This window comes from Fukomys damarensis, unplaced genomic scaffold (genome assembly GCF_012274545.1).
Source record: "Fukomys damarensis isolate Sample0158 unplaced genomic scaffold, DMR_v1.0_HiC HiC_scaffold_19, whole genome shotgun sequence".
Lineage (NCBI taxonomy): Eukaryota > Metazoa > Chordata > Mammalia > Rodentia > Bathyergidae > Fukomys > Fukomys damarensis.
In genome coordinates this window covers 54390556-54405183 of record NW_022900931.1, presented here as the reverse complement: position 1 = coordinate 54405183, position 14628 = coordinate 54390556, and the positions used below count along the sequence as shown (strand labels likewise).

The 14628-nt window shown below is 43.3% G+C and overlaps 1 long non-coding RNA gene and 1 pseudogene across 1 annotated transcript; both read right to left on the bottom strand.

Moving 5' to 3' along the window:
• Nucleotides 1-357: 357 nt before the first annotated feature.
• LOC104874061 lies at nucleotides 358-2026 on the bottom strand (annotated as a pseudogene).
• A 1147-nt stretch (nucleotides 2027-3173) lies between these two features.
• Nucleotides 3174-11122, bottom strand: LOC104874022. The gene is made up of 3 exons (XR_783629.1): nucleotides 10352-11122; nucleotides 5906-6037; nucleotides 3174-3248 (listed from the first exon to the last, which is right to left on the bottom strand). It is a non-coding gene; the product is annotated as an uncharacterized LOC104874022 (long non-coding RNA).
• Nucleotides 11123-14628: the final 3506 nt, after the last annotated feature.

Below are 14628 nucleotides of genomic sequence, written 5' to 3'. Positions count from 1 at the left end.
TACAAATGCTTAAAGAACCTTCTCATTTTCCTTCATCTGCATACTATTCAACTATATGAACAGGGGTAATCAGTTTCAGGGATCCCTGGAGTTCAGTGTTCAGTGGGAGTTCACATAGGGAATTTGAAATAAAATTTTAAAAATATAAACAGACACAATATGTTTTATTACAGTATCTAATATTTTTCCTAGATTATATATTTCTAGGTAGACATATTTCTAGAATCTTCCTAGACAGTGGGTAATATTTGCTGAAAGCTCTGAGAGCTAGGGACTGGGCTTTGTGCATGTTGTTATTTTTTTAGAAACCGATGTTTTACTTCCATCAACTTCATTTCCATTTTGCTGCAGAACTGCTCAGGACCACTCAGGGGTGGGTCCTACCCACTCAGGGGCCTGAGCAGTAGGCGCCACAGACCAGTCTTCTGTGGCAGGCTGAGCGTTGAAGTCTTTCTAGGGACTCCTGAACGGGTACAGAGGGAACCTGCATGACCTCAGATCAGTCTGCAACTTCAGGCTGAATAGCAGTGAACTCAGGAGCTGGTACAACCCATTTACCCTGAGATTCCTCTTCGGTCACATGCTTTGCAGCTGCAGCCTGCTCTTCCTTTCAGCCACTCACCAGAGATGGTGCTGCATATGCTCAGAACTTCCGGGGCCAGCCTATGCATCAGACCCACCGAGTGAGCTCCCTCATTGTTGCATGGGACGGAAGCGTCCACATAGTGCAGAGGAGAATCTGTGTTACACAGAGCAGTGGTAGGCGGGTTGACATAAGGCACCTCTGTGAGGGCGTGGTGGTCGGCCCAGGGATCAGTTACCACCAGTTGCTCTCGGCTGGCTGCTGGGACCCGGTTAGTGAAGGTACCAGGAGTTAGGAGTGGCTCCAGGGGCAGCGGCATGCTTCAGCCCCGCCTGCTGGCCTGACTTCCTAGAAGATAGGACACTGACATCAGCAGGGTTTTCAGGGGCAACTATGGCTAGAGCTGCCAGCAGAGGTTCTGTTCAGATTTCTGCTGTACAGTCCATCACTCTTCCTTTTGTAGATATACCGTTCCATCTGGAAATCCAGGTTGGTGGAATGGGCTCTCGTTGCAAGGAATTTGAAGACATCTTCGTCCTTCATTTGCAGGACATCAAGGGCTCCAGAAATTGTGAAGGTTTCCCTTTAAGTTACAATAGGAATCAAGAACAATGCTGTATGGACCCTTCCTTTGGCAGCATGGAAAACACTTTGAGCCTTTTCAGCACTATTTATTTTAATTCTACCTCAGTTCCATTTTACAGATGGAGAAGTGGACTCAGAGAGGTAAAGCTGCTGGTAATTGGAGGAGCTGTCAGTCCGCTCAGTGGACTATCAGTGTCCAGTGATAGCTCCTAGGTCTGAGCTGTTAGCAGCTGCTCTGGAGAGGGACCTGTGACTGATGTTTCACAAGGCTGTAGGCCTTTTCCAGGATCCTGATGATTCTGTCATGTCTGATGGTGATGTGTGAGGAGCGAGTGATTCACCCGGTGCCTGTGGAATCTTCAGTTCCTGCTGTGTTGTGGGCATTTGGAGTCCGAAAGGGCCATGGAGCAAGTGGTAGGATGGTCAGTGCATAGATTATGGGCCTTCCCTCCACCCCTGGCTTTGTTAAGGTGTAACTGACAAATGAAATTGTGTAAATTTAAGATGGTTGATGTGATAATTTGATACTCATGTATATTGTGAAATGATTATTACAAGTGCCTTAGATACTTTCTTGTTGCTGGGACAAAATACCTGACACCCACAAGTTAAAGGAGGAAAGGTTTATCTTGGCTCACAGTTTGTAGAGGTTTCATTCCACAGTTGGCTGGTCTCAAGGCAGGGCGGCACGGCAGAAGGGCATCCCAGAGGAGAAACAGTCCACGGCATGGCAGACAGGAAGCAGTGCAGAGATCTAGGAAGGAGGAGAGATACATACCCTTTGAAGCCATCCCCACAGTGAGCTACTTCTTCCCACCAGGGTTCATCTCCCAATATCACACCCAGCTGTAAATGCATAGTGGACTAATCCAGTATAACATACCCATGATCCAGTCACCTCCCAGGAGCCCCATCGATGAGCTTATGAGGCTTTAGAGTACATTTAGATATAAGCCATAACAAGAAGCAAGTTAGTTAACATATCCTTCACCTCACTAGCTATCAATTTTATAGATGTGAACATTTAAGAACTACAGTACTCTCTTGGCCAGGCATAATGGCACACATCTGTAGCCTCAGCACTTGAAAGGCTGAGGCAGGAGGATTGCTTGAGTTTGAGGCCAACCTGGGCTACCTAGTGAGTTCAAGGTCAACCTGAAGTGCATAGCCAGACCCTGTCTCAAAAAAAAAAACAAAACAAAAACAAAAACAAAAAACTACTCTTAGCAAATTTTAAATATAAGTTATTATTACTTACAGTCACTATACCATAGAATAGATCTCCAGAATGTATTCCTCTTATACATGAACTTCTAGTCTTTCACCCCTGCCTCCCCATTTCTCCCGATTCTTCAGCCTCTGGACACCACTTTTCTTTAATTTTTATGTGTTTAATTTTTTTAGAGTCCTCATATGAGTGAGGTCATTTCCTGCTGTGCCTCTTAGTCATATATCAGCCTTCTTGGTTCTCAGATCTACTGTGTGGTATTGAAGTGCTTCTACATGGAGTTTGCTGAAATAAAGGGTGTCTGGAATGTGTCCCAGGCAGGTGAGGGGGGAACTACTGTAACTGTAATTTGATGAACACTTTAAAATAGGTGCTGAATCTGGTGTGAGACGTAACACTCACCTGCACAGAAGCTTCTGATTAGAGTCACTTACCGATCTACTGAGAACTCAGTTCTTGTAGGGAGCTGGAAGCTATGTCTTTTCTTTCCAATAAAACACCCAAATGAACAAACTGGACCTAAAGCCACTGGAGAACTCTATAAGATTTTAATGTCTAAGAATCCAAATGAGCACGTCTCTGTCCAAAGGGTATGAAAAACTAATGTGAGTATAATTATCATATAACGCGATACCAGAGGCAGGGACCAGAGCCACTGCCTGTGGAGGTGAGTTATTAATGGGCTGGGGGGAGGCATGGACCATTAACAGACTCCATCAGTCAGAGCCTGACTTCAGCAGCTTACCAGAGAAGCTCGCATGATGACCCTTGACGGTCTGAGAGCGATTGGCTGTCACTAAAGGTTGACATGCTCATAGCAGGGCGGTGCAGAGCCATCGTCTGCTTGGAGTCCTGAATGAAAATCCCCATTTAAATTTCAGATTTCAGAAGATCTCAGGGGAAAATGCTTGTGCGATGAGTGGTACGACCCGGACAACAGGAGGGGAGGAGGCCTGGGAGCTGTTGATTGATGCTGCCATACCCTCACTGCATGTGACCTGCCACAGCCTCCTCCAGGGAGCTGGCCTGTCTCTTTGATTGGAAGGGGTGGGACCACTTCTAACAGGGCATCAATAAGGCTTCAGGATAATTAAGTACCTAATTGAGTGTCTAAATTCAGCTGAAGCAATTTATATGGAATCTTGCCACGTCTGCAGTGCCTTCTCCACTTATGTCTAAGTCGTATTTTTGAAATATGTTTCTTTTCTTAAATTCTTTTGACTTACTATTACGGTGGCCTTTCACATGTGTTTGACACTGGGCAGGTTGCTATGGCCACACTGTACAAATAAAAACATAACCATAGAAAAAGAATCTGGAACTCCAAAAAAGTTAATACTTGAATTTTGAGGAGAATCAGCGAAAATCCTCAGGCACATTTTAGCAAAACTAACCCTGAAAGGAGCACTAGAAAATCTGCATTGTGGGTGACTCATTCTTGCTAGGAAATTCTTGGATTTTGGTTGGACTTGGTCTTAGTCTGGTCAAAGTGCTACAGCGCAGTACCATGACTTGGTGGCCATAACTAACGGAATTTTCTTTTCACAGTTCTGGAGGCTGGGAAGTCCAAGATTGAGATGGAGGCTGGTTCCATATGTGATGAGGGTTGCTTTCTCATAGCTGATGATGCTCTAGCTATGCCTTCATGTGGTCGAAGAGGCTTTCTGTCCCATGAGGTCCCTAATCTCACTGAATGTTCATTCCACTGTCATGATCTAATCACTGTCCAAGGGCCCCCACTTCCTGATAATTCCTTCCTGATGGTTTGGATTTGGAGGAAGATACAAATATTCAGACCAGCTGGGCGTGGTAGCACATGCCTGTAATCCCAGCACTCGGGAGGCTGAGGCAGGAGGATCACTGTGAGTTCAAGACCAGCCTGGGCTACCTAGTGAGTTCCAGATCAGTCTCAACTACATAGTGAGATCCTGTCTCAAAAAAAAAAAAAAACAAAGAAAACAAAACAAAAAACACAAATATTCAGACCATAGTAAAAATCATATACTTTAAAAAAATTATTATGGCCTTCATCAACAGACATCTTATCCTATCTCTAGAAAAAAGTTATCTTTTTTTTTTTTCAGTTTCTGTGCTTTGATTCCCACATCCAGATAGTTATTAAATGTCCACCGTATACATGGTTCTGAGTGACAGTCCAGTTCTTAATCCCAAATCTTGGTCCCCTCTTAAGCTAAATTGGGATCTGGACCTCCCCTGCATTGCAAGCCAGCAAGTTAAGTGTAGACCAGGTTTTGTTGTATACAAGGATTCAGTACTAGTGCAGGAGATCTGTAGAGTTCTGGGGAGAACCAGGAATGGTTCCATCTTGTGTGCTGCCAGTGTCTCTCAGGTCTGCATCACTCAAAGGTCTCAGAGTGACTCCCATAGTGCCAACCCTTCAGGTCAGAAATTTATGTTCAGATCCCTTAGAAGAAGATAATCTGAACAAATTAGAAGTTAACATGGAACAACATACATTTGATTTTAAAATAAGATGTAAGAATGTAATGTTGCCATTTAATGTATACATCTCTATTCTGTGTCTAGCTTTAATATAGGAAATTTCAGTCATATACATGAACTGAGGAAACAGTATGATGAATCCCACGTCTCTTGCCAATTAGGTTTCATCCACACCCGCTCCCACTGGATGATCTGGAAGCAATCCCAGACATCATCTCATCTCATCTGTAAATATTGCTCTTTGTATTTCTAAAAAATAAGGAAAATAAGAACCATTATCTTACTCATCCCTTTCTCCCTTTTGTTACTCAGCTTTCCATTGATGTGATAAAAACCTGACATAAACAGCGTGAAGGAAGGTTCATTTTGGACTTCAAGTTTCAGAGGTTTCAGTTTGTGGTTGGCTGGTGCCAGCACTGTGAGCCAAGGTGAGACAAAGCATGATGGTGGAGAGGGAGTGGTGGAGCAGAGCTGCTCATCATAAGGCAGCAGGGAAGCAAAGAGGACCAGAGCCAGAGATACAGGAACGGGCCAGGGACAAGAAATACCTTTCAAAAGCATAATCCCAGTGAGCTACTTCCTTCAACTAGGCCCTACCTTGTAATAGTGCATTTAGCTGTGAATTTATCCATGGATTAATCCATCAATGATCCATCATGATCCAGTTACCTCCCTAGGGCCCACCTTTGACCACTGCCGCCTTGGGAATCAAGTCTTCAATATATGAGTCTTTGGGACCACTTCATATTTAAACCATGACATTCCTGCAAGCTGAGCTTTGTGTCAAGGCTTGTAATCCTAGCATTCTGGGAGGTTGAGGCAGGAGAATCACAAGTTTAAATCCAGCCTGAGCTTACCTAGTGACTTAGTGAGACCCTGCCTCAAAAAAAAAAAAAAAAAAAAAAAAAAAAAAAAAAAAGAATAGAAAAGGACTGGGGAGCAACTCAGCATGATGGCCTCAAGTTCAAATCCCAGAACCCCACCCCCAAATGATCTATAATTGCTTAATATGAACTACCTTTATCCACGAGTGCTTTTTAGTTTACCTGTTATGATTAGTTTCTAGATAAGATCCAAACATGGCAACTGACTGAGAAGTTGTTTAGTTTGTCAATCCATACGTCATTCCCATTTTCCAGGTTATGATCAGGTCTTTCTCAAAGTGGCAAAGCCATCTGCTGAATATTATCAAGGAGTCATTTAGGTGTTGTATTAGTTAGCTTTCTATCACTATAAAAACAGTACCTGAGATCATCAATTTATACAGAGAAAATGTTTATTTGGGATTGTAGTTTTGGAGGTTCTACTCTATGACTGAAACAGCACCACTGCTTTGGGCCTATAGGGGCAGATCATGGTAGGTTTACAGGGTGTAGCAAAATTGCTTATATCATGAACCAGGGAGCAGAAAGAAAACAGAAAGTGACTGGGATTCCTCACAGTGTCATTTGAAGGCACACCCCCAATGATCTCTCATTAAGCCCCGCCTTCTAAAGGTTCCACTACCTCCAAATAGCCCTACACTGCAGTCCAAATTTTTAACACCTGGATCTTTGGGGGACCATGGAGATCCAAACTATAGCAGATATCATGGAATTATCATCAGTAAAAAATTTTTAAATTTAAATTATTAAATTTTTTTTTTAGTTTTTTTGAAACAGGGTCTCACTATGTAGTTGAGTCTGACCTGGAACTCACTATGTAGCCCAGGCTGGTTTCAAACTCACAGCAATCCTCCTGCCTCAGCCTCCCGAGTGCTGGGATTACAGGCGTGCGCCACAATGCCCGGCTTAAATTATTAAATTTTAACAATTCTCTGAAAGAGAATCACTTCTTTTGGCTGCCTCTTGGTCTTCTGCTCTCAGTCACATTATACCATCTTTCATTTGGTTTTTCTAGTGTTTATGTCCCCCACTATAATTAATATACCCTGTATTTACCCTTAGACGTTATAGACTGACTTCTCAGCCTGACAGATGATGGTTCAGTGTGTTCACCCCAACCCATTTTCTCCTTATTTACATTTTGTTGTTGGCCATTATGGTTACCTTTGTGACAACAAATAGCTCACTTAGACATCTGTGCCTTGTTACATCAATTTTCAGTAGTATCCTCAGCTTGTCATCAGGGGAGCGAGGCAATTGATTCCTTTAACTTGCTTTCCCTCTCTTTCTGCCTAATTTCCCAGCTTCTATTGCACGTACCCCATGCCCTTGTGTATTCAAGGTAACAACATTTACCTTGAATTTTCCTCTTTTAAATGTGTTTCCTCATCTGTCCAGACTAATTAAAAAAGAATAATCCAAAATAGAATTGATCTTATCTGCAGTAAAATATTTTTGATCATACAAATATCATTCACCTCCCCCCCCAGGACTGGAGATCGAACTCAGGACCTTGCACTTGCCAGGCAGGCGCAATGCCACTGAGCTACATAGAGTATCTTGTTATTGGTTGATTGCATCCAGGCTCAGAAAGAGTGACTGAGGATGAATTTTCTAAATCCTTACATATTTAAAGAACCCCCAGGGATAGATTGGTTAGAAGTTCTAAGGTCAACTTTATTTTACTCACATAATTTACAGGGCTAATTTCCTTAATTATTTTTACTAAGGTGCCAACGTTTGAGGACCTAGTATTTGTTTTTTGTTGTTGTTGTTGCTGGTTTTTGTTAGGAAATTGTACATGTTACTTTAAACTCCTCCATTTTATACCTGACTTCCGGGTTCTTCCTAATTTAAGTTTCGTTTTCCCAACTCAAGTTTCGTTTTCCCAATTTAAGTTTCGTTTTCCTCCCCGGGTTGAATTCTTCCCAGAAATGACGCCAACATCTGATAAGGGACTCCTGCAGGACTAAGACCTTATAAGGCAATGTGGCCTGCAATAGGTTAAAAAACAGCTAATTCCCCTAAAATTACAAAACTCCCACCCAAGACCCTATAAATGAGCCAACACTCCTTCCCTTGGTACCCGCCCCCTTTTCTTCGCCTCCCGGCCTTTGTGCCTCGCCTGACTCCCTTCAGTAAAGATCTCCTGCCGGACCTCTGGGTGCGTGAGTGACCTGATTGGGAGGGGGCGCCCGAAGGGGCACGCGCGACCCCTTTCAGTTTTTTTTTTTTTTTTTTCACAGCCCCTTTTTATTTATTTATTTCCCGGTATCAGGAATCAAACTCAGGACCTTGTGCTTGTGAGGCAGGTGCGGTGCCACGGAGCTAAAGCCTTGACCCGTCACAGCCCCTCTTTTAAGGACAGTCATTGCTTTGGCGTGCACTCGCCAAGCAAAAACAACTATGAAGGCAGCACATAGAGGTTGGGAGACAATCTGGAAAGGCTTCAGATGGTACCTTCTGTGCCTGAGACGAACGGGAGGAGGAGGAGAAGAAGACTGAGGTCCTCTTTTTAAAAATAAAACCAAGTCAAATGCAGGGCTTATCATCTATAAGCAGTCTATTCACACAGCAGAAGTAACAGGGAACCCACCAGAACGGTAAATCAACTTCACGAATTTTTCTGAGTATGCCTGCCGCCCTGGACTCTGCACACACAGAGCTGTGGAGAGCAACGGGGCTCTTGCAGGAAGGCAAACCTAGTGTTTGAACAGTGCCAAGCATTGACCCAAGGGTTTTTATGACTATGAAGTCTAACTCTTAGCCTTATGACACTGGTGATATTATTATCCACACTTTACAGATAAGGACATCCAAGCATGTAATGTCAGGTAGGATTTCTAGAACTGAGATAGGGTAGAAGAAATAAAGGTAGAAAGAAGATGGGGAAAAATTATCATTTTAAAATTGTGCTTTTAAGAAAACCGCAGCTTCAGGACTGTTATGGCTTATGTTTAGATGTTCCCCCAAAGACTCAAGCAGTGACAGGTGGGGCTTTTTTAGAGGTGGCTGAATTTAGAGTGTGTAATTGATTTGTGGTCCAACACTAGGCTCAAGGGCTCTAGGATTTAGAGTGTGAGCGCTACTCTGTAAGTAGTTTGGGGAAGATAAAAGAGGCAGAAAGAGGCTGTTAAAGTCCCTTGTTTGCTTGCTTTTGCTGTCTTCTGCTACCATGAACTGTTGCTTTTCTGCCATGAGCCGCCCTGCCTTTGAGCCAGCAGATTATGGAATAAAACCTCTACCAATTGTGAGCTAAATAAACCTTTCGTACTTTAACTGTGGATGTCAAGTATTTTGTCTCAGCGATGGAAAAAAAAGTAAGACAAGGACACAGTCAGTTACCCGAGGTGAGAATGCCTTTTTCCCTTCCAGGAAACTCCCCTGCTCTCAAATCCCTAAGGATATTTAAGATACAATAAGCCTGTAAAGTGAGCCTGAGTTGTTCCTGTCCTATGCTATAGAGCCACACATCCCGCAGACCTTCATGTTCAAGGAGGCAGCACTATTGAGCAGGCAGCATACCTCTGAACTTCAAACACGTGTACCTGGTTCACATTCTAACTAACCTGTCAGGTACTAAGAAATACAACCTGGATCACCTATTTTGAGAACACCCACAAGACCACATAAATCCCCCGACTCCAGATCCTAGCACCCCGCTCTGTGAGCACCTGCACTCCCTTCTGAGTGTACACTGTTTTTGGCCTAACAGTGTGTCCTGCAATTCTTTTCTGTGATGTAAATCAGCAAATCTACAACCTACCCACAGATCCCTTCTTCTCTTTTTTTTTTTTTTTGATACCAGGGATCGAACTCGGGTCCCGTGCTTGCAAGGCAGGCGGGGGAATCACTGAGCTAAATACCGGCCCTCCCTTCTCCTCTTTCAGCGACCTTCTCAGACCCCCTCTGGGGACAGGTCTGGCAGACACCTTCCACCTACAGCCACTGCCCTAGTGGAGGGGAGCCTGTCTCATGATTCTAGTTCCTACAGGACTCAGGAAGGAAGGCTCCCTCCCCTGACCCCTTCAGATGCAGGGTCTAACAGCTCCCCAGGGTTGCTCGCCCCTAAATACTTCTCCTCCCTCTGTAGGTTCCAACAACCCAGTCCTCACCTCTGCATGTAGTCTTTTCTTAAACCCCCTGTCCCGTAAACCTTTCCTACGCTCACCAGGGACTGTCAGCCTGGGCCTATCAGACTCCAGGCAGTGGGGACTCAAAAACAGGTTAAAATGATCGAAAGATAATAGTTTAGAACTTACAGATGATGAGGATGGAGAAAGTTTAGGTTCTTGTCTTTAGGTGATTTTATTTTTTGGTACCGGGGATTGAACTCAGGTCCTGCGCTTGCAAGGCAGGCCACCGAACCACTGAGCTAAATCCCCAGTCCTCTTGTCTTTAATTTAGTATTGAACAGCCCCATATTTTATACAAACTTGTTATAATATTGCTGTAATTATCACACTATTCATTTCACCATATTTATTTCTATTTCACATCCATGTACTAAAACAAGATCTATGCAAGACTTGATTTAGCTTTTTAAATACCCTTAAATCCTTGTCTTAGGGTTTTTGAAATATTCTAAAAACCAGTGGAAGGCCTTACTGTGGTTCGGACTGGTGCTGTTGGGTTTGGCCTGCCTGTTGGGCTTTAATTGTCATCACAGAAGCAGATTGTTCTCCGGAGTTGGAACAATTGGTCTCTGGTGAAGACATTGTCTCTGGAAGAGTTGCCATGACAACCCCTCTCTCCAAGGTAAGCATCCGAGTTTTATCACAACAAAGGGCTTGGCTTTGTATTTGGTTGGTCACCAGGGAATATTCACAGCAGGCAGGTTGTGTAGGCTCCCTTTGCTCTCTGAACCCCCCCTTTTTATTTTGAGATTTGGAGGCTCTGCTCAGGTCTCAGTGGCCACTTTCTTGCATCTTGGCCTCAAACCACGAACTTGTCTCCATGAAGTGAGATGTGTCTTCGTTAGACGCAGCGAGCTCTCTGCTGGTGGGATGTGCTCCTCGCCGTCTAACTGTGGCAGCTTCTTAGATCACAGGCGCTAAGATTTGGAAAGCGAATTTTATGCACTGGCACACACTTACTTGTGTTTGTTCTCTGTTCAGACTCTCTCTTTTCTACCCCTTTTCTGGTAATAGTGATTTGCTTTTGGTGAACCGTTAAACTGATTAGTCCATAAATGCTGCCAGGACATTAACTCTCCACTTGGGGAAAAATGCCACCTCTGCTTCCGTGGTATTCACAAATACCTGGATGGATTAAAAATTGGAATGTGAAAGAATTGCTAAGGGAGTGGAAGAAAGTAAAGGAGCATGTTTTTTATGACCTGAGAGATGGAAATCTAGAAACAATAGAAGAAAAAGAGAAAGGACCCTAATTAAAAAAAAAAAATATGTATATACTACATCATCAATAAAGTTGAAAAACAAATAACAAAATTCAAATTTATTTGTGATGTATGACAATGTTAACATCCAAAATGTATTATAGGGTGGCTTCTAAAACAAGGTAAGACAACTATATGGTTAAAAAATGCTCAGGTAGGGGCCAGGGATTTGGCTTAGTGCTTCCGCCACCTGCCTCACAAGCCAAAGGTCCTGAGTTCGATCCCTGGTACAAAAAAAAAAAAAAAAACCAAAACCAAACCAAACAAAAAAAAATGCTCATGTATATGAATCAAAGAAAAATAAGTAAATTAGCAAAAATATCACTGTCACCATCTACTGGACTGGTTTAAACCCAAACATCTAAAAAAAAAATACTCTGTGTCTAAGGGTGTGGTAGAGAAACATTTATCACCGTTGGTGGAAATATGAAATTGTACTATCTCTGGAGAGAGGCTGGGGGGACAATTTCTGTCAATTTAGAATTTCCACGATTTTTAGTGCCCGATGTTGTCACAGGGTACAAATGAGTGTGAGAATGCGTGTGAATGTCTAAGTGTGTGTGTGTACGAGACTGTGAATGTGAGAGGGTATGCATGTGTGGGTGAGGTTGTATGCCTGGGAGTCTAGCATTGCTGGGAAATTGCAGCATGGTCTTCATGCGGCTCTGTGAAGGCAAGGCACCTTCCTATTTCCATTCACCATTTGTCCCCAGCACCAGGTACAGTGCCTGGCACATGGTGGATGTTCATGAATGAAGAAATGAATGAACATCAGGAGAGATAAGTAAAAAAACAAAACAAAACTCTGAAGCGACGTTACTAAGATGTGATAGAGGTTTGGGCTAAAATATTAACAGTGCAGGAGACATGTGTCTTGCCCGGCCTAAACAAACAGGAGAAAGCAGACAGGCTGCTTTCAGCAAACAACAGCAGCTTCTCAGTGAATAGGACAAATGAACATGAAATGAAGTGTGTGACCCCCTGGTGCTGAGAAGTCCAGTGGCTGTCTGCACACCCTAGCAGACCGTCCTTGGGCATCCAAGTCATAACCATTCCTTATTAGTGTAGCCCCTCCCCCAAAATCTATCTAAGCATAGTTTTCCTTCCCTGCTAGTGGCTAGAATCTCTCTCTGGTTTTAGTCCCTGATTTTAGCCACTGTTCGCCTGAATAAACTTTTCTTTTCTCCACCACAAAAAGGCCTGTTTAAATGAGTGGATTCACATGTGCCATCTGTAACAATATGATTCACAATAAAAGATGTTCAGATCACCAATAAAGGCATGGCAAATTACTGAACTTGAAATATATAGAGAAAGAGTAGAAAAAACACAAGAATGAATGGTCAGGAGAAAAATCATAGTAGCACACATTAACACACCATTCTCAGTCTTTGACAGATCAAGTAGGAAAAACAAGAGAGAGGCTTGGTAGTAAGTTTGTCTTTGGCATCCACAGGACCTGGGGCTTGTGTATAATCATCTTAAACTCACAATTTATGAAGCTGTCACAGGAAGAAAATCTCCACCGCCATAGCAGGATGTGCTGCAGGGCATTCTTTTGACAACAGTGTAATAAAAACTAGAAATCAATTACAAAAGGTTTATTTAAAAAGTTCAAAACCTGGAAGTTAAACAAGCCTTTAAGTAACCCTTCTGTGAAGGAGGAAACCGGAACAGCAATCATGGGCTTTTAGAAGATGGAGACGTGGAAGACAGGGAGCACCTTGGCTTCTGAAAGGTGCAGGCAAAATTTTGTGCAGATAATGAGGATGAAGTGTTCTTGTTATTATAGAAGAGAGAATGCACACACATGGACTTCGTATGCCATGAAAAGCTAGAACACCCAAAGTAATGCCAAGCAAAAAATGAAAATGAATGGTGACAAAAAATAAAGAACAACAAATGCAAAAAAGAACCAGAGTAGATTTGTGTGTGTGTGTGTGTGTGTGTGTGTGTGTGTGTGTGTGTGTGTGTGTGTGTGTGTGGCATGGGGGAATTGAAGAATTGAACCCAGGGCCTTTGCACTGAGCTGCATCTTTTAAAAATTTTTTCCCTTTGCTGCTTGCCCAGGTTGGGCTCAAACTTACCATCCTCCTACCTTAGCTTCCCAGAGTGCTGGGATTACAGGTGTGCACCACTGTGCCTGGCTCAGAATGCAATTTTGAACATCCAAGGAATAGTTCTTTAGAAAAAGTTCAGAATGACTTACATTTTGGTAACACTAATCAAGAACAAGACAGAGGAAATATTGGTGAGCGGTAAAGGGTACGTAACCATAGAGATAGGAGGAGAGGCTAACACCATTAAAATATAACTGTTCTCTTTCTTACCTTGCAGTCTCCAGACAGGCTCAGCTCTCTTGGGGGCATTAAGAAGCAAGGAGCATTTTATACCTATCTTCTTCCTGTGGTCAAGGAGAAGATGTTGGAATGAAACTGGAATGACCTTAATCTTAATACGGTCCAGTCTCTCTCTCTCTCTCTCTCTCTCTCTCTCTCTCTCTCTCTCTCTCTCTCTCTCTCCGGAAATGAGTTAAGATTCCATGACTCTGGTCATTCTAGAGCTGTAGGGTGGCCATTTTCCCCAAAGGCATGGTAAGACAGCAGGAGAAGGCAGCCCTAAATGGATTGGGGAACCAGCCCAGGAGCACACAAGCTCTCACTTGAGCTTCACCTCTCTGTACTTCTAAACTGCATTGTGTCACAGAACAATATCTGAAGCTGGGTGTGGAGGCACATGCGAGTAAATCCCAACCCTCTGGGAGGCTGAGGCAGGCGGATCCCAAGTTCAACCCCAGCCTTGGAAACTTAGTGACTTAACAAGGCTCTCTCTCTCTCAAAAATTTTTTTTTTAAAAAGATTGAGGATATAGCTCATTTTGGAGACCCTGGGTTCAATCGCCAGTAAAACACACACACACACACACACACACACACACACACACACACACACAGAGTATTTGGATAAACATCAGCTCTGCGTGTGTTAACTTACATACACTGGAGTTTTTTCCTACAAATCTTTTTTAACCCTAGATGTTACTGTGATCCATGGAGAACACAGGACTAGTTCATCTAAACTAGTGGCAATAATTACTAGTGAAAGACACGGACAGGGGGAAAAAACAGGCACATTCGTGTTTGGGGGATTGTTCTTGACCCCCACTGCTGTGGCTCCTCATATCATAGAGGTTCCCTCTTGGGAAAATGGGGGACCATGCAGTTATCTAGGGCACCCAAACTTGGATAATTCATCCTTCTCACAATTCCATGGGTTGGCCAAGCTCAGCGGGGCCCTCTTCAGGGTTACTCACACAGCCTTGTTACCTGAGGCAGGCCCGATCAATGAAAGAATAAGATCTGCAGAAGAGAAAGATTTTATTCGCCAGGTGGTTAAGTACAGGGGAATGGAGAGAGGAGAGAGAGAGAGAGAGAGAGAGAGAGAGAGAGAGAGAGAGAGAGAGAGGGGGCGAGACTCACACAGCTCTC